General features: G+C 42.2%; 1 long non-coding RNA gene across 1 annotated transcript in view; it reads left to right on the forward strand.

The window, feature by feature from the left end:
• LOC123581514 overlaps positions 1–22,605 on the forward strand; it is a 64,025-nt gene extending 41,420 nt beyond the window's left edge. Inside the window, exon 5 of the long non-coding RNA XR_006703777.1 lies at positions 22,429–22,605. This is a non-coding gene — a long non-coding RNA (uncharacterized LOC123581514). The remainder of the gene's footprint in view (positions 1–22,428) is intronic.
• The last annotated feature ends 5,001 nt before the right edge of the window (positions 22,606–27,606 follow it).

The raw sequence follows: 27,606 nt of genomic DNA on the forward strand, positions 1-27,606 counted from the left end.
GTGTGTGTGTGTGTGTGTGTTCCTTACTGTGGTCCGGATCTGCATATATATTTGCCACCTTGGCATCTACATGTTGGTGTCTTCAAGTACTCATACTCAAAATGCCCTAAATTGAGTTTGAAATCTTTATCCCACATACCTGCTCCTCTGCTACTGTTTCCTACTTCAGTAAGTGGTACAACCATCCATTTAGTTGTTTATCTAGAAACCTGGGAGTTACCTTGATACCTTTCTTTTCCTCCATAACTCACAATGTACCAAATGCTGTTGAGTCTACTTTCTAATTATATTCCACATGCATCCATGTATCTCCCTCCATAATGCAAACCCTTTAGCCAAGCTTCTCTCATCCTTTACCCATGTTTCTGCATAATCTACTAATTCATATCTCTGGGTCTACTAGTTCCACCCAATGGCAACCACGCTTACCAAGAAGCCTGGTTGTTTTCTTTGACTTCATATTACAAATAATAATAACAATAATAATAATTACTATTATTATTTATTATTAATAAATGAAAATAAATAATAAAATGAAATAAAAATGAAATAATAAATAATAATAAAATGAATACCATATAGGTATTAATAAATGAATAATAACATGAAAACCATATAGAGGTACTTAGGTGTATATGTGTGTGTTACTTTGAAATGGTTCAGAAAAAAAATTGCAAGCATCATGACATTTTGTCTCTAAATACTTCAGCACACATGACCAGAAAAATAAGAACATGCGCCTACATAACCAAACACTATTTCTATACCTAATAAAATTAAAAAATAATACTGTACCATAATTTAGTAACTAATCTATAGTAAAATTTCCTATATCGTCTCTGAAATTTCTTTTATCGCCATTCCTGATGAAGCCAGGAACAAAACAAGTATCACTCTTTGCATTGATTATGAGTCTTTCTAAAGACTCAATATTGAGGATTTCTTTTAAAAACCTCTCCCATCCCTAACCCCACATATACCTTGTTTGTAACATTGAATTTCTAGAGAAAATACGCCAGTTGTATAGTGTAATGTTCCATGCTCTAGACTTGCCTCTTTCCTCATGTTGATTAGGGAATTTTTTTTTTTTAAAGCAAATTTGATCCACAACCCTCTTGCTTCAGCAGTTCCCATTTGCACTTCAAACAAAGTCCACAAAACTTGGTGAAATTAGCAGAAGCCATGGTGACCTGGCCTGGCCTCCCCACCCCCACACCCCCTACTTCACGTGCTCTACTCTCTTCCTGTTTATTCTTTTTCAAGCCCTCTGGCCTCCGCTCTGTTTTGCAAATACGCTTATCTCTTTCCACTCTCAGGACACCTGGCATCGTTTCCCGGGAAGCTCTTTTACCCCCACATTGCCTGCTTGGATCCTATTCGTACTTCAGGTCCCAAACTGAGCAGATGTCTTCAGACAAGTCCTTTTTGACACACCAAACTGGGATGCACCTCCCTTTGTGTATGTCCTCAAAGGTCTCAAAAGTTTCCCTCCAAGGCACTTAGCACAGTTTCATTTAATTAGTTGTTACCAATGATTTCACATCTATCTCCCTTACTGGACTAAATTCTGTGAGAATAGGGGCCATTCCTTTCTTGTTACCTTTGTTATCCCCACCTCTCATCACAGAGTCTCGCTCATAGTAGCTAATCAGAAATTTGAGCAGAGGGCATCTGTGTGGCTTCGTTGGTTAAGTGTCCAACTTTGGCTCAGGTCACGATCTCATGGTTCATGAGTTCGAGTCCCTCATTGGGCTCCACACTGACAGTGCAGCCTGCTTGGGATTCTCACTCTCTTGTCTCTCTGTGCCCCTCCCCTTCCTGTGCTTTCTCTCTCCCTCAAAATAAATTAAAAACCTTAAGATTTTTTTGAGGAAGAAACCTCAAATATGCTGAAATTACTTTGTCTATAAGATGTGAATAATAATAATGCTTGCCCTACAGGCTTTTAAGAAGTAAACAAGAATGAACCCTATAAAGCCTCTAACATAAAACCTAGAAAATAGAAAGAAACCAGGAAATGCAAATTCATGGAATCAAAAATGCCATTTTTCAGAGTTACCAAAGGTTGCATATGTAGAGATCATGTGCCATTTGTTTATGAAAAATTTATAATTTAATAGAATGTTCACAATCTTCTTTAAAATGTTTTTTAGGTTTATTTATTTTGAGAGAGAGAGAAAGAGAGAGAGAGTGCGCGCGAACAGGGCCTGAACTCATGAACCATGAGCGCATGACCTGAGCCGAAACCAAGAGTGGGCCTCTTAACTGACTGAGCCATTCAGGCGCCCCGACAATCTTTTAAACAGAGTAGCTGTTCAACTAAAATGAGTATTTCAATTTCTCTTGTTTGATGAGCTCAGTTGTCATACAATCCTTCTTTAGTCAGGATTTCAGAAGAAAAACCTGTAATTTGTGTTAGGAGAGTAAGATAGAGACAAGAAAGTAGGAGATGGTTTGCTATTGCATAGTTTAATTAATTTGTGTATTTATTTGATTGCCAGGATTATGATATTCATGGCAATTCATCAATGAATGCATTCATTAGTTATTTTGACATGCAATTGCCTTATCTCTTGGAGAAAAATAACACATTTCAAACTTCATTTTGCACTGTGTCAAAATCTCTTTTAAAGTTGAGTGCTCAGGGATAAATTAGCGCCTTCTGAAGACAGACGTGCTGGATTGCACACCGTTGCTTCCCTGGATTTCCCTCTCCTCAGATTGGAGAATTCTGTAGGTAGCCTGATGGCGTTGCTTGGCACCAGGGTACAGAATCCCAAGCACATGGAACAGTTAAAAACCAACTCCCATTAATGATTTCATTGCCTCAACTCCATTTGTAATATAAATCCTTCAGAGGTGCTTTCTATTCTTAGAAGAAAAGTCACACGCAGGAGGGTGCGTCACCTTCGCAATCAGCACCCCTTTTAGCTCCTAATGTGGAACATATGGTGGTTGAAGAGGTTACAGAGTTACAGAAACGTCATTACAGAATTTCTCTATGTTCACATGTATCATCTGTCACGTAATTGTTTGTTTTACAGCCCATACCTATAATGGGCTAAGTGGGGACTATTTATATCAGTTAACAATGAGTGCCTTTAATTAGTATTTCATGCATCTGAAACATGTTAAGAAAGCTGACACAAATCTGGCTGGGTTGGGAGATTCCATGTGAATTTCATTATGGAATTGCTAAGATACTTCAGTTGCACAGGTACCAAGGTTTCTTCAGCTGCCATAAATGCTCTGGAGGTTCAGCATGTATGAAAATGACAAACCATCACATTGGGTCTCACTCAGTTGATGGACATGTGGAACTTGTCCACTTTGTACCCAAACCCCAAATTCCTCATGATAGCCCATGCAAGGGCCTGCACAGGCATGCAGATAACATGTTACAGAGCCCATGCAAACCTTGGGAAAGAATGCGGGAAAAAGAAAGAATGAGCAAAGCCTTTGTGGTACAAGTGCTTAGTGTTAAGTGAGAGGTTGGCAGTTGGATAAAGTATTTTTGTTAACCATTTGCAAATGGCTTCATCTTCCCTATTCTCATTTTTAGACATTTTCATTGATTCAAAGACACTTCATCAACATCCTGGATGCACTAAAGCAAAACTGGGTTTAGTAGACAATGAAGACATAGTTACATGTCTAGACCTATAAGAAAGCGTCTCCAATTAAAATATTGAAGATAGCCATGTCAGCAAGCCTTCCTTTAATTCCTTTGAAAAGGAATCCCCATATACACCTACAATAGAGGTTGGCGGGCCATTCTAAACAAACTCTGAGCAACTCCCTGTGATGTGCCCTCTCTCCCTTTTAGGATTTTGTGAGGTATGCACAGTGTATTCAATCTGTCATCTTGGTTTACAGAACTAGACAACATTTTCACATGTTGATCTCAACTTCAGAAAGAATGCTAATTGTTTTGTCAAATGAAAATGAATTTTTAAACAGTGAAGTTATACACACACACACACACACACACACACACACACACACATATGATTTATGAGTTGGTGGGAAACGATCCTGTTTTTTTGACAGTGTGGTCAGTGTTACTCACAGAAGTTAGTAATATGCTTTACAATGTTTTCTGTGGAACCTTTAAAGTACTGTTTGTGGCAATTTATGGACGTTTTCTTGTGGATATATCTTGCCATCTGAGGCTGCTTATGTAGGCCAGGGTGTCTTTGCTTGGTAAATATACCCAGACTACCGAATATCTCCATCATAGAAAATCCTGGAATCTGAACCACTAGAAAATTACTGGCAGGTCTCTGCTTCCGGTTAACTATGTTAACCCAAAGTGCACATATTAGGACACTGGTTGCTAGTGAACTTGTATCACCCTGCCTGACAACAAACTCCAGGAGGCCTTGTTAATTACTGTCCTCCTCTGTTTCATTCCCTAGGATAGTAAGGGGGAAAACACCTAGTGCACGTGTTCTCACCACATCTTTGGCCGTGACTGTCTTCTTGAAAGTATTTTGCTATGGATTTTATTCATTCTCAGAGAAAGCCATCAGCTTCTCTATCTGTGTCAATCGCTAGATCTCTGTATGAAACTGTATCTACTCCCACATCTATCTACTAGATTGACATCACTCTGGATCTTAATGGTCTCACATAAGAACAAACAATTGATTGTGAATTTTTAATACAATCAGCAACTTTTTTTTTCTGAAGCCTTATCCTAATTATGTTTGCTATTGCATTTAAATGATGGTTATCATCTTTCAATGTTCTGCATTTATATAGGATGTGATTCTTATATTTCTTTTTTTATGTAAGTGGTATCCATAATAGCTTTTACACTATTCATTTCCATTGAAATCAGATATGGATATGACTTTCCTTTACTTGTGTATTTTCCTAATGTCTTTAGCATTTAACACAAATGCTTTGTTTTCTCTACAGAGTCATATTAAAAGTTTAAGTCGACTTTGAGGTTTTATTAAGGGGATTTATGATATCTTGAAGCCTTTAAGTCAAGTTAGATAATATAGAACAAAACAAAATAAAAATATTTCACATACAGAATACATCCAAGGCCTGAATTGAGCTTTTGGGGCTCTGACGTCATTTTAAGTTCCCCGCTTCCCTTGAGAGCTCCTCCAGGGTCCATGTATTCTCATTGGAAACAAAGCCTGGGGTTGCAGCCTGCATAGGATATTATCTGAGTTTTATTGGGTTTCTGGGGACGTCAAATAAATGCCACCATCAAACTTGCTGACTGGATGCATGCAAAACGATCCAGTGAGGGGAAATAAGCAGGTAATACCATCTCTGAGCTGGGAGTTCCTGTTCTGGTGGAAGAGAGTCCCTTAGTGGGCAAATGGACCCTGGGTTAGCATAGGAGAGGGCTGCAGAAATGGGGGTCCACCCAGGAAACAGACCCAACCCACTAACCTGAATGGATTATGGGAAATGGTAAGGGGGATGAGATATATGTGGGGCTGTGGCTCAGGATGGTAATGGAGGTCGCCGAGGAATGAGCTCTGCTGCTACAGTTGATATGATCTTCCAGCAAATGGGGTCCATTTGCATCAAGATGGAATCTTTGCTATATGCTGACCCGACCCGATGGGAAAAATTGTCAGGATGTTTTTTGGGAAACCTTAGGCAAACTAGAGGATAATGGTGCCATGAAAAGTCTCTTAGCAACTATTTGTTTGAGTTTTACTCCATTACTAGGTTCTCACCAAACAAAATATTCTAGGCAAATGCTGATCAAGATAAAAATATGTGCTGGGGTACCTGGGTGGCTCACACAGTTAAGCGTCTGACTTCATTTTGGCTCCGGTCATGATCTCATGGTTTGTGAGTTCCAGCCCCAAGTTGGGCTCTGCACTGCTTCAGATTCTCTCTCTCTCCCTCTCTCTCTGCCCCTCCCTCACTTGCATTTATTCTCTTTCTCTGTCTCTCCCTCTTTCAAGATAAATAAGTAAACTTTAAAAAAAGATAGGGGCGCCTGGGTGGCGCAGTCGGTAAAGTGTCCGACTTCAGCCAGGTCACGATCTCGCGGTCCGTGAGTTCGAGCCCCGCGTCAGGCTCTGGGCTGATGGCTCAGAGCCTGGAGCCTGTTTCCGATTCTGTGTCTCCCTCTCTCTCTGCCCCTCCCCCGTTCATGCTCTGTCTCTCTCTGTCCCAGAAATAAATAAACGTTGAAAAAAAAAATTAAAAAAAAAATAAATAAAAATAAAAAAATAAAAAAAGATAAAAATATATGCCTACAAAGAATTAAAAATAACTATGATGGCACATAGAATAACAGAGTACCTTCTATCTAATGTATCATCTGTATTAATAAAATTCAAAGACTTTTAATTCTGAAATTACTGAGAGCTGGATAATGGACAAGTTTGTTTTCCAGGTAAGGCACGAAGAGATCAGAATATGCCTAATCTCTTCATACTGTCTTATTGAATAAGAAAATTGAACCATTCTAACTTGTTTCTTTTGCATGCATTTCTAAATGTGCATACATGTCAACTAGATCCAATTGGAACGAAGAGAGTATGGTAGATACCAATAAAATCCTTTGCCAGAAATAGTCACTAGAAATACAGTAGCTTATAAATTAAATATGCTTAAAGTAGCAGAAAACTATGGCAACCAGTGTATTATATGAGGTTGTATGATTAAATCAAAATGTGTGGATTCAATTATAATTGCAGATGTAGGAGCGGGTACATTGGCAGACAGACTTACCAAGTTCAGCTTGCAAAATAAAGTAACAAAAGCTGGAACCACACCATGAAAAGAATGTCTTTCTAATAGCATGCTGCCCCAGGAGAATAGTTATTGGGAGGTGGAGAGGGACTAGAACAAACCAGAATATGATTAGATATGATGTTTGGATGAATCTATGTATAGTTACAGGAGTGCATAACAAATATTTGAAATACCAAGTATAGCAATGTCAATAAGGAACGCCCTGCAGGTTAGTTATTCAGGTGCTGACTTAAGACAGCAAAGCTCACCACTGTCTTTGCCACTCAGCTGGAATAATTTGTGACACTCCTGTGAGTGCCACATAGAGGGATATGTGTGTGCCCACCCTGATAAATGTCTTCCTTGATGGTATGCCCTGTTTGGGCTGGTAAAACCAGCAACCAGTTTGGGTTACCAAAAGACTGGTTTGCTTAATTGAAACCTGAGTGCCCAATTAAGTTAAGTAGTAAATTAATGTAGCACCACTGAAAAGACAAAAGGCTTAACAAAATTAAGTTACTTCCACAAGTTCACCCAGCATCAGGGCCCAAATCCAGGTCTATCAGAGTCTGGAGTCCAGGCTCTTTCCTCCTCTCTGCTGCTTCCCAGAAGGCATCGCTTCCCAGATAGTCCATCAACCATAGAACTATAGAAAAAAATGTAAGTGAAGAATGTGGTAGACAAAATAATGGCACCCAAAGACATTCACATTCTAATTCCTAGAACCTGTAAAGATGTTTCTTACATGATAAAAGAGACTTCACAGATATGATTAAATTAATCATCTTGAGGGGTGCCTGGGTGGTACAGTAGGTTGAGTGTCTGACTCTTGATCTCGACTCAGGTCATGATCCCAGGGTTGTGGGATGGAGCCCTACATTGGGTTCCATGCTGAGCACAGAGCCTGCTTAAGATTCTCGCTCTTTTCCCCTGCCCTTCTCCCTGGCTAGTGTGTGCGCTCTCTCTCTCTAAAATAAAAATAAATAAATAATTAATTAAGCATCCTCTTATGAGGGAATTATACTGGCTTATCTGGGCAGGCCCAAGGCACAAGTATTCTTATAACAGGGAGGCAAAACTTCAAAGTCAGAAGATGAAGATGTGAAGTCTGAACCAAAGGTTGGAGTGATGGCTTTGAAGAAAGTAGAAGGGGCTGTGAGTTGAGGAATATAGCTGGCCTGTAGAATCTGAAAAAGGGAAGGAAGTGTTTCTCTCATAGAACCCGCAGAAGGAATGCAGCCTTACCGGCACCTTGAACTTAGCTTAATGAGCCCCATGTTGAATTTCTAACCTGTATATAGAAGACAAGAATATTTGCATGGCTTTAAACCCTTAAATTTATGGTGGTTACACCAGCAATAGGAAGCTAATACCGGAAAACCTCATTGAAATTAAAATGTAAAAGTTCCATAGAAAAAAATTCCAGGCCAAATTTATGCAAATGAAATTCTAATGGTGATGCACTGAGAAAAATATTCTTGGACTTCCTATCCTCTGAGAAGCAGGTCAGATTGCATAGAATCAGAAAAGATCATTACTTACCTTCACCACATGTACCTTCCTCTGGATGGTAGGGATTGATCTGATCAGAGCAAGTAAACCAGTGCTGAGTCAGCAAATGCCAGGCCTGTGCCCTAACCTGGATCTGTCCCTCAATCAACTCCTCTTTCTTCACATGGACTCAGTGATGGTAATTAGCATGACTAATGGGGGTGGGGTAGGGTAGATCTCAGCACATTGTGTTCTGAGATGCTTTGTTATGTACAGAAATCAATAAATTTCACATGTGCAAATAATAACAATCTAGAAGATGTAATGAAAGAGAAAACCTATTTATCATAGCAATGGAAAATGAAATACTTTAGGAATAAATTTAGGAAGAAGTGTTCAAATCCTGTATGGGAAAAAAAAAAAAACTGTACTCATTCTTGAACGATACAAAAGTAGACTTGAATAAATGGAAAGGTACTGCTCGTTTTTGCTTGGACATCTCAACATCATCAAGATGTCAGTTCTCTATAAATTAATTTGTAAAGTTGATTTAATCACAATAAGGCTTCCTTAGAACTGGACAAGGTGATTACCAAAGTTTGTGTGGAAAACTAGGCCTGTAGGAATAAGTAGGAAAGCACTGAAAAGAAAGGGTCATGAGAAGGGACTAGCCCTCCAGATAGCTAAACATATCCCAAAACCTGATACTTAAAACTGCAATAGTTAGGTGTGGAAATAGACAGAAAAACCTGTGGCAAGAATAGGAAGTCCAGAAACAAGTGAAACCAGGTATGATAATGGTGGTTCCCGGGATCACTGGGGCAAAGGTAAGCTTTTTATATCATTATGTTGGGGGAAACTGGACAGTCATTTGTAAAAAGATAAAACTAGATCCATTTCTCACAATATACACAGGAGCAAGTTCCAAAAGAATAAAAAATGTAAGTGTAAATAAAAAAGAAACTTTACAAGTACAGACAAAAAACATAGGTGGATTCCTCTATAACTTGGGTGTAGGGTTTCTATGAGGTTCTTTTGTTTCTTCTATTACTTTTGAGATTCCTGTTATCTGTTTTATGAAGCTTCTCTTATATGCTATATGTTTGGATTTAGTTTTTGTGACATAATCCATGAAACGCTTACTAGATCAGTTTGTTATATTTACATGTGTTAGTATAACTAATATTATATACATACATATACATATTTTGTCTTAATTCTGTCATCTTATGTTTTTAGTTTTTAATGCTTCCTTGAAATCCATTACCTAAGCTGACTGTGGCATAAATTCAGTTCTGTTTTTCTTTGCAAATAGTGTGACTGTCAATCAATAGACTCAGTAGTTCCTTAATCCCTTGAATGTTTTCTTTATTAGGACTTCACTATATATTGGGTTTTTTTGTTTTGTTTTGTGGGTTTTTTTTTAAATTTTTTTTAATGTTTTTTAATGTTTATTTAAAAAATTTTTTTAGGGGCGCCTGGGTGGCGCAGTCGGTTAAGCGTCCGACTTCAGCCAGGTCACGATCTCGCGGTCCGGGAGTTCGAGCCCCGCGTCAGGCTCTGGGCTGATGGCTCAGAGCCTGGAGCCTGTTTCCGATTCTGTGTCTCCCTCTCTCTCTGCCCCTCCCCCGTTCATGCTCTGTCTCTCTCTGTCCCAAAAATAAATAAACATTGAAAAAAAAAATTTTTAAATAAAAAAAAATAAATAAATAATTTTTTTAACGTTTATTTACTATTGAGAGACAGAAAGACAGAGAGCGTGAGCAGGGGAGGGGTAGAAAGAGGAGGAGACACAGAATCTGATACAGACTCCAGGCTCTGAGTTGTCAGCACAGAGTCCGATGTGGGGATCAAACCCATGGGCCGCGAGATCATGACCTGAGCCAAAGTCAGACGCTTAACAGACTGAGCCATCCAGGTGCCCCAGTGTATATTGTTTTACTTACAGTATTCTCCATTTCAGAGACTCCAGTCACCCTTAGTTTAGGTTGCATCTCCCCTTTTCTGATCGCTTTTAGGTTGTAATATTCTCTCCCTCCATATTCTCTGGGATTATTTTAAATTCTTCCTACATATCAGAAATTCACTTTGAAGTAGTCACCTCTGTCACAACATATTTCTTTTTTTTTTAAGTTTATTTATTTATTTATTTTGATGGTGGCATGTGGGGGGCAGAGAGAGAGGGAGAGAGGATCATGGGCAGGCTCCATGCTGTCAGCACAGAGCCTGATGTGGGCCTTGAACTCACAAACCATGAGATCATGCAACTGAGCCACCCAGGTGCCCCTGTTACAACCTAATTAAATCTAATTAATTATATTTTCTATGTCACAGAAATCAAAATAAATCCTATATCACAGGAAATACATATCACAGATATATATCTCTATAGTTTTATCTACATATGTGTCTATATATCTTTGATATAGAAAATATAATTAATTAGTGTTAAGTGGTGTTTGGTCGTTGGTTTGTTTTCTTGACTCTAAAAACTCCCTTTTCATTTTATTTTTGTTTTAACATCTATCTCATCTCTGAAGTCATCTGGATTAGATCCTTCGTCTTTCTTTGGCATGTGGTGCCCCTTTGTCTCTCATATTATCATCAACCTCATCATCTTCTCTTTTTGTAACATATTTTCAAGCTCTCCCTGGCCTTTTTCATGCCTAAGGGGAGCAGCTCTGTCTAGCATTCTTTTCTTTGTATTGATACAATGTGGGTAAATTCTTTTTTTTTTTTTTTTTTTTTTTTTTTTTTTAGTGTTTATTTAGTTTTGAGACAGAGACAGAGCATGAGTGAGGGAGGGGCAGAGGGAGAGGGAGACACAGAATCCCAAGCAGGGTCCAGGCTCTAAGCTGTCAGCACAGAGCCCAATACAGGGCTCGAATTCATCAACAGCGAGATCATGACCTGAGTGAAGTTGGACACTCAGCTGACTGAGCCACCCAGGTGCCCCTAATGTGGGTAAATTCTTTTCAAGTCCTATCTGAGAATTGTCTTTCCCTCGAAAGGTGAAGTTCAGGTGGGTTTTTCTGTAACCTAATGACCAGAGAAGGGAGAAGAGGGGTCAGCAGTTTGAGAAAACCCTCAGCCAGCATTACGTGTGGCCTTGGTTTGCAGCTGGATTCTATCCTGTCACCTTGGGTTTTGTGAAACCATGTTTCCCACCAAATCCCACAGATAATTTTGTATAGAAACAGCCTCACGGCATTGTTTTATCCATTAAGCTTCTCAGTCAGTTCTCCTTGTAAAGGGTGGAAACCGGGAATTATTACTTCTATCCAAAAGACAAACAGAAAACTGAAAGATCAGAAACAAGGATTTGTTAATGGATGTCATTAAAATGTCACATTATGCCAAATGTTTTCATTGTTAAGTTTGATATTAGTAAAAAGAAAAGAAAAAAGAAAAGAAAAGAAAGTTCACTGTACTTGAAGGGAACTGCACGCTCAACTTTCTCATTTTGTAAGGATTCTTGAGCTTGCATGATAATCATGAATCAGTCATTACAATTTTTAAATGGAATAAAGTACTTGAAGCAAAAATAGTTCTAAAAGCAAAAAGGTGAAAGAATTTCCCAAAAGAATGTATGGGCAAAATTTATGTTTAATGGGGGATGCGGGTGAATTTTAACACATTTGTTATCCTGGAGTGGAGACTCCAAAGATAAGAGTGTCTGTGAGCTGCAGGCATCATAAATGTCCCACCCAGTATTCTTGGGTTGCAGGTACTTTCTCTGTTCGGTCAAAAGACCCTGGATCCTCTGCTTCAGTCAGGAAGTTACGTGGTGTCATTCCCTTACCCAGCTTCTCCTTTCTGATGCCAACAGCCATTTCTACATTGTCCCAAGCAAGCCAGGGAAAAGAAATGGCAAATATGTTGTACTTAGGGTGGCCCTGAATCTTTTGAAAGCCTGTCCTGTAGTTTTAACACATTATGGGTCCTGTCTCCCTGTGGTCCCTGTGGGAACTAGGACTTAATTGTGTTTGTTTGGTTGGTTGCTATTTATTTATTTATTTATTTATTTATTTATGAGAGAGAAAGAGAGAGAATGGGAGCATGAACGGGGGCATGTGGGGGCACAGAGAGAAGGAGACAGAATCAGAGCAGGCTCCAGGCTCTGAGCTGTCAGCACAGCTCAAACTCAGCAACCATGAGATCATGACCTGAGCCAAAGTCAGAGGCTTAACCAACTGAGCCACCCAGGTTCCCCAGGAATTAATTGTTTTAATCTTTAAGCAGCCAAGGCACCGTAATATGACTCCAGTGCCTGCCATTTATAGGCACCACCCCAGGCAGCAAGAATTGAAGAAGGACCTCGGAGTGAAATCTGTGCTTTTGCCACATTTTTTGCATGCTGGGCAAGAGGACACTCCACGTGGGCTCTCTTTTCCTGTTCTGGCAGGATAGCGGAGCGTGGTGCCTGGGGCTTCCAGAGGCAGAGGTGGCAGGGGTCCTGGCGACAGCGCCTGTGGTGCAGGGCCCGCGGGGGCGGGGGTGAGGGGGGATGTCCCGCAGCACCTGCACGCGGAGATAAGGAGATCCCGCTTGCAAGCGGTTCAGCGATGTGCACGGGTGTTGTTCCAGACTGCCTAGCAGCCAGTCTCATTCTCCGGCTGGCTTCCCTACAGCTGCTGTGGGTTTCCTTTAGGAAAAAAAACTTCCTCCTTAAACGGGCTCAGAGACTGGCTGCACTCAGATTTGGGCGCCTGCGATAAGGGTCCATCATGTGAGGAGGACCAGGTCCCCCTGGTTCTCAGCGTGCTGCCTTCCCTACCTGCTGCAGCCTGTTTCTCTTCCCTTTGTATTTTCTTCGGTTGCCATTACTCTTCATTGCTCTAGACAATTGGCTTAGGCTAGGGCTGTCAGATTTACAAAATAAAAATACAGGCTGCACCACAGATCGTGTGACTCGATTACAGGAAATGTCCAGGTGGACGAGTGATTACAGAATGTCGATTCGTGTTTGCCTAGGGCTGGGGGTGAGCATGTGAATGGGTCCTCGCTTACCTTCCAGCGATGAAAATGTTCTAAACAGAAGTTGTGGTGATCGTTGCACAGCTCTGCAAATATATTAGAAACCATTAAATAGTATACTTTAACTGGGTGAATTCTTGTATATGAATTATTACTCAATAAAGACATCAAAAAATTAAGAACCTAGTTAAATGGGAGTTTCAGATAAACAAGAAATAATTTTTAGTACATCCCATATAATATTTGGACTATACTAAAAATTATTTCTTGTTTCTCTGAAACTCCCATTTAATTGGGTGTCCTGTATTTTCTCTGGAAAACCTACTCTAGATAGATAGTTAGGTGTCCTTGCCTTCCCATCCCACTTCACTTCAAGTAAGGATTACCAGAATGCAAGCCCCAGAACCTGTTTCATTTATTATTTTTATTTTTTAAATTCGGGCTTTTAGCTGCACCAAACAAAATCATGTGGACTCTGGAAACTTGTGTCTTATTATTTCAGTGGCCACCAGTCTTTCCTTTCTATGGCTGTTGTTTTAATTCCCTGAGGATCTGGTTTAACCATACTCATGGGTTTTTTTTTTGCACAACCTCTTTCCACCTTCCTCAGTATTAGTGTTTGTAGGGCTGAAAAAATCCTCAAGCTCTTTATCTAATGTATCTCTTATATATCACTAATATAACTGATTGGAGGAATGTGGTTTTGTTCACTGGTCTAATTGATCTCCCTATCACTTTTATCTAAACTACACAGTCTTGTGTAGTTTGCTGGCATAGTTCATAATCGTGGGCCTTCTTTGCCAAAGGGCCACCCTCTGCCACATGGTGGAAGGTGAGCTGATCGCTTGCACCCTGCAAAAACTGACCACCCAAATAGAGAGATATCAACAATATTTTATCTTTCAAACTCACTAATCAGATAACTCACCTCTTGGCGGTGGGAAGGGTTGAGTTCAGGACTGTGCAGAGGGCCCCCAGATTACTGTCATGAACATTGTTTCATGTGAAAACATAAAGCTAGAGAAATAGAGATTTTTCTTTTCTTTTTTTTTAATGTTTATTTATTTTGAGAGAGAGAGAGAAAGCACATGCCAGTAGAGGAGGGGCAAAGAGAGGAAGACACAGAACCCAAAGCAGGCTCCAGGCTCCGGGCTGTCAGCAGAAAGCCTGACACACGGGTTGAACTCACAAACCGCCAGATCATGACCTGAGCTGAAGTTGGACGCTCAACTGACTGAGCCACTCAGACGCCCCAAGAAATAGAGATTTTCTTGGAATTATAGGGACAAAAGGGGCTAAAATAAATCCAGAGAAAGATATATACTAGGAGCCCATTTTTGTACATATGTGTAAATACATAAATCTTTGAAACTAGAGGAATTTCTGCTAGGTTGCCTTTAGGGAAATTGGGTGAGGGTAGGGCATTGCAGAATATTAGTTTTGAATTAAAAAAAAACAAGGATAGGGGAAACTTTTAATGATTTTTAATTTGAGAAGGTGTAAATGTGGGTTTCTTTTTAATATTTTATGCAATAGATTCTTGTACAATGAAGTATCCTTTCCCAGCAGTGCCAAACATCCATGTTCTTGCTTCTCTTCCCGTTCCAGTTTGTGGCCTCAGAGGTGCTTACAGGCTAGTGCCATTGGCCTCAGTTGGTCCATCTCTTAGGCATGCTGGGTGAAGAAACCATAGGGCTATCAGAAGATTTAGAAGTCAATAGTCAATTCTCATGCTGTCCGCGTAAGCTTCGTCCTCTTTGGTGGTTAGTGATAGATTGAAGCTTTTTCTGAGTTCCCAGTTCATGGACCCCACCTCACCCTGCTGTGGGCAGCCTCATTCCAGGTTTACGCCTCTTGCCCCCTGCATGTGGGTTTCAGAAAGGAGGGATTCTCCCTTCCTCATGGTAGCAGGTGGGTTAACTCAACTTGACAAATGCCTTCTCTGTCGTGGAAACAAAGTACCATCCATCCGATTTCATGAGTTGAGTCTTCTAGGGAAAGATCTACCAGGCAGATTGATCTGGGAAGCCCAGAAAGACTCCCTATGAGTACTGTTTAGGCTTCCAAATGGAAGCCTGTTGCCTTTTCCCTTCCTTTTTTTTTTTCCTAATTCAGAACAGTTGCAATTTATGTTCAGTTGGGAAAACAAAAAAGAATTCACTAAATGAGAGAACATGGGTGTGAGCATACTCATGTTGCTTCTGCGATGGATATACAGAAGACCTCTGAGACTGCAGAGAAATCATAGCTCTGGGTCTCCATCTCCTCACCTATAAAACAAGGGGTTTGGTTAAATGGCGTCGAAGCGCCCTTCCAACTGTAACATCTGCAAATTCCATGAAGCTGTATCTCTAGGGGCTTGGCCTCTGATACCTTAGCCCTTGGCAACTGCTCAGAGGGGCCTCAGTGTACTGTTGAGACAATATCGGGTGACATGCTGTCCCTATCTAGACCCCGCCATTGCTCTGACCAGCTTTGATGGTGTGCCCCAACTTAGAAGTTGTCCCACGCCTGAGCTCTGCTCAGCATTTTTTTTTACGAAGACTATTTGAGTGTTTCTGTTATACATCCTGGTTGCCATGCAAACTTGGCTCGCAGAAGCCTGAAACAAACCCCAAACACCTCCTTACATACTTGCTTTATGACATTTTATTTGAATGCCAATATAACAAGTTTATAGTAAATGGAGGATATGGCAGGAGACTAAAATAACACCATAGTCTTTGAACGCTCTAATCTGAGCTTAATAATTTTAAGATTTTTAGACATTTGTAACTCAACCTATGGGCATAATCTAGTAGTAATGGTACTTGGGTAAAGATGTTATGCATGGAGCTCAAAAAGATTGTACTGGATCAAATAACACAGTGGTTCCAAAGGAAACTAAATCTTTTTAAAACCCTCAAACATCAGTTTAAACTGTTAAGTTTAATTTTATTTTAAATTCATGTTAAAGTAATTGCATCAAGCTGGGATTAGGTACCGTCTCTGACTCTCCTCTACCGAGTTAACCATTTCACGCATTAGAAATATACATAAGTTATTTAAAAGGGGAGGAGATTCAAAGTAGGCTGGAGGCTTCTGTCGACTGCGGTGTTGCATAAGCAATACCCCCAGGTGCTTCCCCAGCCTGGGACATCAGTCACCTATTTCTCCGTCTGTTGGAAAACAGAGCGTGCATCAGAGTGAATCGCTGAGTGGGGAGACCGCAAAACAGTTCTCAAGTCCTTGGACAAAGGGACATTTTAGCCAGTACCTTGCTCATTGTGAGTGTTCATAGTTGGTTTGATGATGTTCTTGAGGCAATAATTCTTTGAGGGTGTTGCCTGATAGAGTAGAGAGAGCACTGGGCCGGGAGTCACCCAGACCAGGCTTGCAGGGCCTGCTCAGCCAGTCTCTAACATCCTAACTCTAGAAAGTATCTCTCTCTTAGTTTTAGTATTCCAAACCATAAAATTAGGGTGTTAATAAAATCTCAAGGGTCCTGTCAAAACCTGATGTTCTGAGCTTTTCCATTAAGCAAAACCCTTTGGAGGTGAGCGAGCCGCAGGGCAGCCATCCACAGGGAGCCTTGTAGAGTGGCTATTTCCCTTACTCCTTTTTGTTTTCCTATGCCACCAGCTCGGCCACATCAGGGAGTGGCCAGGAAGTGCCCAAGTGCTCTGACTTGGGCAGTCTCTGGCTGCTGTGGGGCCAGTATCCATGCCATTAGGTGGGAAAAACAGGGAAATAAGGAAGGCCTATAATTCAGCTTTTTCTTGACAAACGGTCCTCCAGCTTCCCCTCTTAGAGGCAGGCACAGCACCCATAGGAAGGGCTAGGAGGCTAAGAGGAGGAGCGGCTGCTGAGTTCGTTAGAGCCCGTGAGAGCAGACCAGCAAGAAGAGGGCATATGCAGGCAACCCTCAGGTAGGACTCACCAAGGCCGGCTCTGAGCGGACAGAGTGCAGCCAACAGAGAGTGAGGCCAGGAATGCAGGAGAGCAAATCAGGGCTGATGGCGAGGAATAGCCCAAGTCAGAAGAGAAGGGTACTTCCTGACCTGGGCCATTTGGGACCAGAATCCCATTCTTTCCCATGCATCTACTTCTGTTGGTCCCATGGCACAATATAGACATGAGGGAGCTCGCAGAAGGGGGTCAGAACATGATGTTTACGCCTCAGGATCCCAAGTTCTGAGTAAGTGTCTACCTGTGCTGGACAGAGATCATTCCTTGGTAGCCAAGAAGAATTTCCACATAACTTCCTTTAGTGCTTATAAGCAGTGAATCACAGGAACTTACCCCCGAAACCCAGAGTACAGTGTATACACTGTATGTTAGCCAATTTGACAATAAATTGTATAAATAAATAATAAAATAAAATAAAATAAAATAAAATAAAATAAAATAAAATAAAAAATAAAATAAAATAAAATAAAATTTTAGTGCCTACATGTGATCTTGGAGGCACTTAGCCACTCTGAGACTTCTGCATCACATAGAATCCAAAATATTTGATTTTCTTTTTTAAACACAAACATAAGGATTTGAATTGGTAACTTTTTTCATTCTGTGGCCCTCAACTTAATTTTCCCAAATAATTTTTCTTCTGGTAAACATTGAGCAGAGTCACCTCTAGCGTGGCTTCAATATTTTATTTTTTTGGATTTATAAAATCTAGAAGAAATGGAATAGAAGTCTGATCTCAATTTCCTTGTTATGAATGGGTATTTTAATATATAAATGCATCGGAGCGCCTGGGTGGCGCAGTCGGTTAAGCGTCCGACTTCAGCCAGGTCACGATCTCGCGGTCCGTGAGTTCGAGCCCCGCGTCGGGCTCTGGGCTGATGGCTCAGAGCCTGGAGCCTGTTTCCAATTCTGTGTCTCCCTCTCTCTCTGCCCCTCCCCCGTTCGTGCTCTGTCTCTCTCTGTCCCAAAAATAAATAAACTTAAAAAATATATATATATAAATGCATCAACAACAAGATTTAAAAATTTTTAAGATATATGATATTTCAACAAATGGCATATATTTCATGTATCTACATAGCTAAAGCTTTTTTGACAGGAAAAACATAAAATTATTAACACAGGGTTTGTTTAGATTTTTATAACCAAGTGTAATCACCTATTTAAGTTAAACTCTTATTCCTTTGTTAAAATAGTTAATACTTTTATCCCACATATTATGTATTTGGATTTCTTTTGTGTGTGTGTGGACTCTGTTCTAAATTTAAACATAACTTGGGTCACCTGGGTGGCTTGATCAGTTAAGCGTTTGACTTAGGCTCAGGTCATGATCTCACAGTCTGTGAGTTCGAGCCCCGCGTCAGGCTCTGTGCTGACAGCTCAGAGCCTGGAGCCTGCTTCCAATTCTGTGTCTCCCCCTCTTTGCCTCTCCCTCACTCATGCTCTGTCTCTCTCTGTCTCTCAATAATAAATGAATGTTAAATTTTTTTTTTTAATTTAAACATAACTATTCAACTTTTTACTGATAATAATAAGATGATTTAGTAATACTGATAATATTGATAGAGTACATTTAAAAACTTTTTTTAATGTTTATTTATTTATGAGACAGAGAGAGGGAGTAGGGGAGGGGCAGAGAGAGGGACAGAGGGTCTGAAGTAGGCTCTGAGCTGACAGCAGCAAGCCCAATGCGGGGCTCAAACTCACGAACTGCCAGATGATGACCTGAGCCGAAGTTGGATGCTTAATTGATTAAGCCATCCAGGTGCCCCATATGCTTGGATTTCTTATGAGCTTGTTTGAATTTCTCCTCACAGTGTAGGGATCCAGGCTTAGATAACACTGCCTTGTATTCCCTATAATGAGACACAAGACCACACTTAAACAAAGAATGATTATTTTTGCAATGGACTTGTAGATTTGATTAATTTTATTCCTTACTGTAGAAATTAGCTGTTTTAGGGTCTTTACGTATTTTATACATCCTCTATAGAATATAATTCTAGACTGTTCTAGAAGAAGGAGACTATTCCTCCTGAAAAAGCACAACAAATGTTTCAGGGAACAATGCCACCTGACACCTTGGCACTTTGTAAATTAAACCGCTGTTAGTAAGGTCAGCTTTGGGTGACTGGTGTGTGTCTGGGGGGAAGGGGAAAGTCCTCTGCCCTCAGAGAACTTTAAGTCCAATTAGGAAAATAAGAAGAAATCAAGAAACAGTTAGAAACAGTTAAAAGTATGTTTGGGCTACATAACATCCCCAGAAGTAAACCGTGCCCCTGCAAAAGGGTGAGGGGGGGTAACGTTTATTTCTCCAGGCCCTAAAAGGTCAGCTTTGCAACTTCCCTCACTTTCTTCCAACTATTAACATTTTCCAGGAAATAAGACAAATTAAGCAGGAAGTTATGATGGTTAATTTTATGTGTCAACCTGACTGGCCACAGGGTGCCCAGATATTTGGTCAAACATTATTGTGGGTATATCTGTGAGGATGTTTCTGAATGAGATTAAAATTTGAATTCTTAGGCTAGGTAAAGCAGATTGCCCTGCCCAATGTGGGTGGGTCTCAGCCGGTCAGTCGAAGAGCTGAACAGAACAGAAAGGTTGAGTAAAAAGACCCCCCCAACCCCCCCCCCCTGCCCCTGCCTCCTGTCTGACTGAGCTGGGACACTGGGTGGGCTTCTCCAGCCTTTGGACTTGAGCTGAAACACTGGCTCTTCTTGAGTCTGCAGCTTGCCAGCTTTCGGGTCGGAATGTAGACCATCTGTGTGTCTCCCTGGTTCTCTGGCCTTTGGCCTCAGACTGAAACTAAACGTCAGCTCCTGGGTCTCCAGCTCACCAACTGCAGATCTTGGGACTTCTCAGCCTCCATAATCATATGAGCCAATTCCTTATCCTGAAACTACATATACACAAACCTACACATGCATAGTACATACATGTATTTATGTATATGTGTGCGTATCTTCTATTGGTTCTTTGCCTCTGCGGAACCCTAACACACGGGTCATATCCTTTAGTTTATCAATGTACAAAGCACATTTTAGGCAGCTGCCCAAAGAGAAAGAAAATTAGAGGGACGGAAGAGTATCTCTCATTGCAGTTAGGCAACCAATTCCAGTGTGGACCGAGCCTTTCCAGTTTTTCCAGCTTTTCCAGCCTTCCCAGCTCTGTCTGATAGTTCCCTCATTCTTCCCTAAGCCCTTGCTGTCTCCAATTGTCATCGTGTAAAGAATGTGACCATTCCTGGGGGCTTGGGTCAGCTGCCATCTGCAGCCTCACCAAGCGGACCTCCCTCGTTTTCTCCACCACGTGAAAGTGGCTGCAGGCTCTGCAATGAAGGCCTCTGCCTGACTTTGAAAAGCACCGCTCCTGTTTCTCCCACCCCTTTGAGGCCACGTATGTCCCATTCTAGTGCAGGCCTCCCCTTACATTCCCTACCTCGCTTTCCCAAAACCTTATTGAAGGGCAGTGTTGTGGGGGTGCACACGCCACCAAGTTCTCCTGGCCTCCCAACACCCTAGCAGACTCTCTTCTTCACCGACAAATCCTCCCAGCTGACAGCATCCTTCCTGGGGACCTTGGATTCCTCAGGCCCTTAAAGGCTCACTTCTGGGGTTAGGGAGCCAGTGGCTCTCAGACAGTGGGACACAGCATCCAGGAGAGACACATTACATGCCGCAGGCACTGAGTTTGCACAGCAAGCCAGAAGTACTAGGATTTATGGAGAAACTGTCAGTTACAGAAGAGATGAGTCCCACCAGTTCAAAGAACTCACTTGGTCAACCGGGGTAAATCTAGGTTTGGAAAAGCCTGAAGCTTGTCTGATTTGGGAAGCCCTCTTAAAAAAAAGAAAAAGAAAAAGAATTCAAAATTACAAAAACAAAATTAGATATGAAAGTGATATTTATTTGGAATAAGAAAAAAGAAACAAAAATTACATGTTTTTAAAAAACTGACAAATACCAGCTGCGCCTGGGTGGCTCAGTTGGTTAAGCATCTGACTTCGGTTCAGGTCACGATCTCACCATTTGAGTTCAAGCCTCGCATCAGTCTCTGAGCCTGGAGCCTGCTTCAGAGTCTATGTCTTCCTCTCTCTCCTCCCCTCCCCCACTTATGCTCTGTTTCCCTCTCAAAAATAAAGAAACCTTTAAAAAATTATAAAAAAAAACTGACAAATACAACATGGATCACAAAATCCAGAAAAATAACAATTTTTAATAATTGCCTGATACATCTGCGTAGTGGATTATCCCAACATTTTTGGCTACATACTCTTTGATGACTTTTTCATATAAGAAAAATTTTGATAGAGAGAGAATAAAAAGATAACATAGTCTTTCTTCTAACATGATGGACCAAAATTTACTTTATACCATTTACAGTTTAGGCAACTTTATTTTAGTTCTATAGCTTGCTATTGGTAATACTGTAAATTTTTAAGGTTTAAGAAAACCTCCATCAGTGTGTCTCATATAAGAGTTAAAAGTTGAAAAAAAAGTTGCCACAGACTAGCTTCTAGCTCTAATTATGTGGTTTGGTTTCTTTGTTTGCACTATCTCCATCTTTCGGGCGGGGGCCCCTTGGAACTCACGCATATCCTGTTAGCACCTCTCGTCTTCACCTTCATGGTACAGTAGCTGGTCATTCGGCAAAGTGGGCATAGGAAGCCACCCGTCCATGAGGGGAAGTGGCTGATAGAAAGTAAAAATGGAAAGAAACAGCAATCTTAACTAATCTCACTTAAATATCTTGCTTTTCAAAAATTTACAAAAACATGTGATGAGACTGTACATTGCTCGACTGCTGCCAAGTCCGTGGAAAAGCCCTGGACAAATGAGGGGCCTAATGCTTCATCCTCGCCAGCTTCACGGCAAATCGCTCTCTGGAGAGTCCAGCGAGTGGTGGCCTCAGACCCTGCTCTCGGGCTTCTTAGTAGTTATTCCTTATTTGCAGTCTGCTTTCCTGAGTCAGATGTCACCTTGTCCCGGAACACCCTCCTTGAATGCCCAAGACCAAGCTAGGTGCCCACCCTGTGTCCTCCAATAACACCTTGTGCAATAGCACCTCTTTTGTAATACCCGCCATGCTGCTTTGCCACGTCTGTCTGTCTCCCCCAGTCGACTAGAAACTTTAGTAAGGACAAGGATTATGCCTTCCTCACCACCATGTCTCTGGTGCCTTCCAGCGTCTGGTACTCAGTGAAATTTGTGAGCTATACACTGAATGAATGAAAGAATCAACGGTTTCCCTTGTTGTCCACCATACCAATGACCCATCTTTTGTTTTCAGGCCCCCTTGGGGAATACTATGGCAGTGACTACTCATTCAACTCAAAGTTGACCTCCATCTCTGGAATTCATTCTTCCCAAATTTGTTTGACCCTTTGCAACCAGCCCCTGCCTCCTGCTGTCACCCCCTTCCTGTAGGCAGCCAGGGTTCATGAAATAAAAATATCTGCAGCCCTTCCCTTCTGATGCCATCTTTTGCTCTCGTGCACTCTGTATTCTGCACACTATTTTCACGTATGTGTCATAAAGATCCTTCCTGTAAACTTAGCAATGTAGCATGGCAGGGGTATTTTGTTCTGTATCACAGAAGAAAAGAAGCAGGAGGAGGAGGAAGCGAAGGAAGGGGAGAAGGAGAAGGATGAGGCAAAGAAAACAAGGGAGGACAAAGACGAAGGAAAAGTAGGAGGAGCAGGAGGAAGAAAGGATCAGGGGAGGAGGAAAGGAGGAGAGAAGAAGGAGGAGGAGGGAGGGGTGGAGAACTCAGAGCTGTGAAAGGATCTAGCCAACATCGCGAAGGGACCTAGAATCAGTACGTGAGCTTTATAAATCCCAGTCCAGGGCTCTTTGCACTACACTGTTTTTTTAAGATAATGCAATGGAATACCACACTGGGAACCACTTGTCTTCAGAGCTTTAAGAGAGAGTCCTAGAAGCCAAAATGGTAGATGAAGCTTTTTAGAGGAGATGGGATTTAAGTGGAACCTTAAAGTTTGGATTCCCAGGGCAACAGGGACAGCAAACACTTGGGGACCGTTAGAACCCCTGCTAGGCATTCCTGCCATCTGCACCCAGTACCTTTCCTTTCCAAGAGTAGGAACTCACAATCATATCAGCATAGCAAACTAGCCAGTGTGCAAAATGCACTTTGAGTGACCAGATGGCTAAACTGTGTGCAACTTGTCTTTGCACAGGAACAATGAGCCAGTAATGGGGACATTCCAGTTACTATGTGTGGCTATGGCAAGTATTGAGTGTGCAAGTTGCTCGTTGCCCTTGGCCCTTCCTTTCTTCTACACATCAGTGTACAGCAGTAGCCTGCCTGCATTTTGCAAAGGAAGATGGAGAAACACAATCTGCAAGGACAGCTGAGGCCCCCACAGGAACATAGAATTGCCTCGAAGTACAAGGGCTCATGAACAGTTTACATCCCCTTTGGAAATCCCCCTAAACTCTCTGCCTCACTAGTTTCCTGGTACAAGATCTAATAAATCTGTACACTCAGCTTAAACTTAGTGCCAGCCCTCATAATGGAACGATTACATGTGTTTTGTGTGTCAGAGACCTGACAGAAAGATTATCCGGCATAGTGAAGCAATCGTTGGGGTTTTGGCAGGGGAAGAAGGAGATAAATATGTGTCCAGGGGAGAAAAATGGCAGCTCATGGATTTGCCGCCTCAATGTCATTCAATCATTCAGCAAAAATGTATTAAGTTTAGGTCAACACACATTTATCAAGTGCTTCCTATGTGACAGGCATTGTGTTACGTCCTGTGAGCACAGAGGTGCGCAAGACACATCATTTATCCTTGGAGCTTGTGGAGAAGCCCATCAGAAGAGACAGGCATGTAGGAGGTGATTTCAGTATAATGTGCTAAGTGCAATGACAGAGGTTGCAACAGGAATGATGGCAGTAGAGAGGACGTTACTCAGCTCAGCCTGGGGTATCGGAGGAAGCTTCAGCAGGGGTCTGGAGGGATGAGTTGGATGAAAGGGGAGGAGAGTCCCAAGCACAGGAAACGACTTGAACAAAAGTGCAGGAGTGCAAAATATCCTAGCACACATGTGAGTTTGGAAGGACAGAAGAGAGAGGGATGGACATAAAGGGACCAAGTAGAAGTGCGTTGTTACTAGACCAGGAAAGAAAAGATTGATGAGGGCTGTAAGGAATTCAGTCTATCAGGAAACTTACCAACTGGCCAAACTGCAAGTCAAAGATGCATTTAGAGTTACGGCAATCTAAGACCACAGTGTAAAAGATACCAAGCTCCTTAAGAAGTGGTAAAGTGCCAAAAGTAAGGTAGAGAATTTCCTGGAAGAGGTTTGTAAGAGAACGAAGGACGTGCCTGGGGGAAGGGTTAAAGGAGGTATGATACTTGAGCAGAAGTGGATGATCTAGGGGCACCTGGGGGCTCAGTTGGTTAAACAGCCGACTCTTGGTTTCAGTTCAGGTCATGATCTCATGGTTTGTGGGTTCGAGCCCCAGGTTGGGCTCTGTACTGAAAGCACAGAGCCCTGCTTGGGATTCTCTCTCTACATCTCTCTGCACCCCCCCCCCAAATAAGTAAATAAACTTAAAAAAAAATCAGGCTTTGTATGTAAAGCATTCCAAAAGGGAGCCATTGCTTCCCTAGTAGATCAGGCTCAGAAGGGAGTATGAAGACAGCCACCGGGGGCCAATTTGTAGAATTATAAGAAAGAGAAGTTATGGACAATGCTTCTGTAGCTCCAATTCTAAGCTGTGTCCAAGAAGCTCCCCCTTCTTTAACAGTCAATGCCAGTGTCCTATTTCAAAGTAGAAAATATGAATATGGCTCTGGATCAAAGAGAAATGGTAGAAATCTATTTGGACAGGCCTGATACACACAGTGCTCAAAGGGGCCTGTTAAAGGGGACAACTACATCTAAGGTGACCTTACAGTCTACATTGGAAACCAAGACAATGTTGCATGAGATAAATGCTGAACAAGACAAGATGCCAGGAAAACTAGTGTAAATCAGGAGAGTCTAGGCAAACGGGGGATATGTGGTCCCTGTATCAGTCAGAGTCCAGTTAGGAAAACCGTAACCATATTAGGCATTTCAACAGAGAGAATTTAGAAGAAAGAATGGGTTAAATGGGTGGAGAAGTCTAAGAAAGCCCAGTAGGAGGACCGCAGTAACACAACGGTAATAGGGGTGGGGAAACAAAGGCAGAGGTTGGGCTTATCGGAACCTAGAAGCTTGGAGAAGGGACCTTGCAGACCTGGGACTCAGCCCTCTGGGGAGGTAGCACTCCCTTACTGCTTCTAGAAGTCTCAGAACTCAGAAGAAATCCATGGACCAGGGGCTCAGCTCTCCCAGTCCCTGGGAAAGCACTGCCAGCTGGTGATGGCACCTGTCTAGGGCACAATGAGGCTGGAGTTTGGGAGTGCAGAAAGAAGCTGGAAACCACCTGGGGAGGCTGAGTGAAGGGCAGTCCTAGGGCGGGACTGACAGAAACAGCGAGAAGACTGCTTCCAGTCTCCCCCTGAATCCACCTAGTCACAAAGTCTAACAGCTGGGCGGGGAAAATTATAGTTTGCAGGCTCCCAGCCCCAGCACCACAGAGCAGGGTGTAGAAAGGTGGGTTGGAAGCTGAGTGACATTGGTGTAATAACTGACACTGCGGCTCTGACTGTATTTGTAGCAGCAGGCTTGAAAAATGGTCCTGATTTTGAAGAGGGAATTCACCTAAATGACCACTCCATTCAAGAAGTGACAAAACCATGATCTGGTCCCTGCAGAAGAAGGAAATGACATCGATCAGTTATTCCCTGTGTGCCAAGAGCTTTATAGATGTTGGTTCATTAATCATAATAACCTCAGAGAACAGGTGTTCATCTTGTTTTACAGATAAAGTTTCAGGTGGTTAAGTAACTTGCCCAAGACCAAGTAGCTAGTGAGAGGTAAGGTCAGGACCCGAAGCCCAGCCTTTCTGCCACTTCTTGGTCTTTCTGTGGTAGAAGGTGCTTCTTTGTAGGGCTGAGACCCAGGATCCTGGATGGAGGGACAGTGGCTGGACCACTCTTCCACCAATGACCTCTTGACAGTTCGGGCCTAGGAGAACTTCTGTCCTTTGAGTTCTTATCTAGCCAGATTCTAGCATCACCAAAGGGATTTATTCCTGCCCGGTGCTGGCCTCAGTCCTGCCTGAAGGAGCCAGAACTTTGAATGAGCTCGCCACCTCTTGGAGGGAGCATCCTGCTGCAGCCACCCATAGATACATTGTGTGATGTCCAGAGAGTGTTTGTGTCTGTGTGTCTGTCCTTATGTTTGCATGTCTTATAAATTCAACCTTACTTAACAGGATGACATTCTTGAATAATAGGCTATTCAGCCAGAGAGCCAAAAATTGCAAAGGCAAGAGTTATTTTTTGGCTGAATCAAGTCTCCAGTCTTCACTGAAGATGGAAGCAAATTGTGCCTGCATTTTCTGGAAACGCTGACGCTGAGATGGGACCTTGTTGAGGAATTCACCAAAGCCCAAGGGAACAGAGAAGATAAATGCTACCAGGCGGCTACAACTTGAGCAAAATTCAAAAACAATAGAACATCAACTTGAGATCATAGCAGGCTATGGCGAGGGTGACAGAAAGCCAGGGAAATGACTTGGTGCCGAGACAAATGAGGACGTGGATAATGGGTGATGGCACTATAAACGCTGCTTTGAAGGGGAGCCCGAAGGGAAGGAGCACGGGCAGCTCTCTCTATCCAGGGACTCCAGCTCATCACCGAGGAAGAGGGAAATGCAGTCGTGGTTTGGCAGCCTGCCCGCCCAAATGCCCTGTTCCAGCCTTCCCCGTGGTTTCCCGGGGCGGCTTGGGAGGGCCAGGTATGGGTTTCTCCTGTCATGCCAGTGTTTTTGCAGAGAGGGCCTTGGGGTCTTTGGAAAGTGACTTAGCTGGAGCCACACGTCTGCCAGCATGGCAGCTGTTACCACTTATACCAGGAACATCTGGCCTGAAGATTGCAGTAAAAGTGACACTTGTCTACAGAGAAAAAATGTTGAAGTATACATTTTGGACATGAAGAAATAAGTAATGACATTTAATGTTTTCATAAAGCTGCTGCACTGAGCAGCAATCATCCAGAGCCCAGGCTCGGCCATCCATCGGTGCATCCGTATACCGCAGCGCGCCTGCCCAGTTCACCGAGGGCCTCCACCCCGGGATGTCAATGCCTAACACAGGCTTTGTCCTCTGAAGATGGAGAACAAAGGGAGGCCCTTGTAAGACACCTCCCTTCCAGGCCTCCCTCACAACAATGGGGAGTAGGGAGAAAAATGTAAAGGGTACCCGCCAGATGTCACGAAACCCAGCTCCGAGTCACCGTCATGTTACTGGGTACATCATATTTGGAGGTTCAGGTTTCTCATCTGTGAAATGGAGGTGTCAAAGATGATACGTTTAAGGCTCCTCCAAGAGTTTATACTCTGTGCTTT

The sequence above is a fragment of the Leopardus geoffroyi genome, chromosome A3 (assembly GCF_018350155.1).
Source record: "Leopardus geoffroyi isolate Oge1 chromosome A3, O.geoffroyi_Oge1_pat1.0, whole genome shotgun sequence".
NCBI classification, from domain to species: Eukaryota; Metazoa; Chordata; class Mammalia; order Carnivora; family Felidae; genus Leopardus; species Leopardus geoffroyi.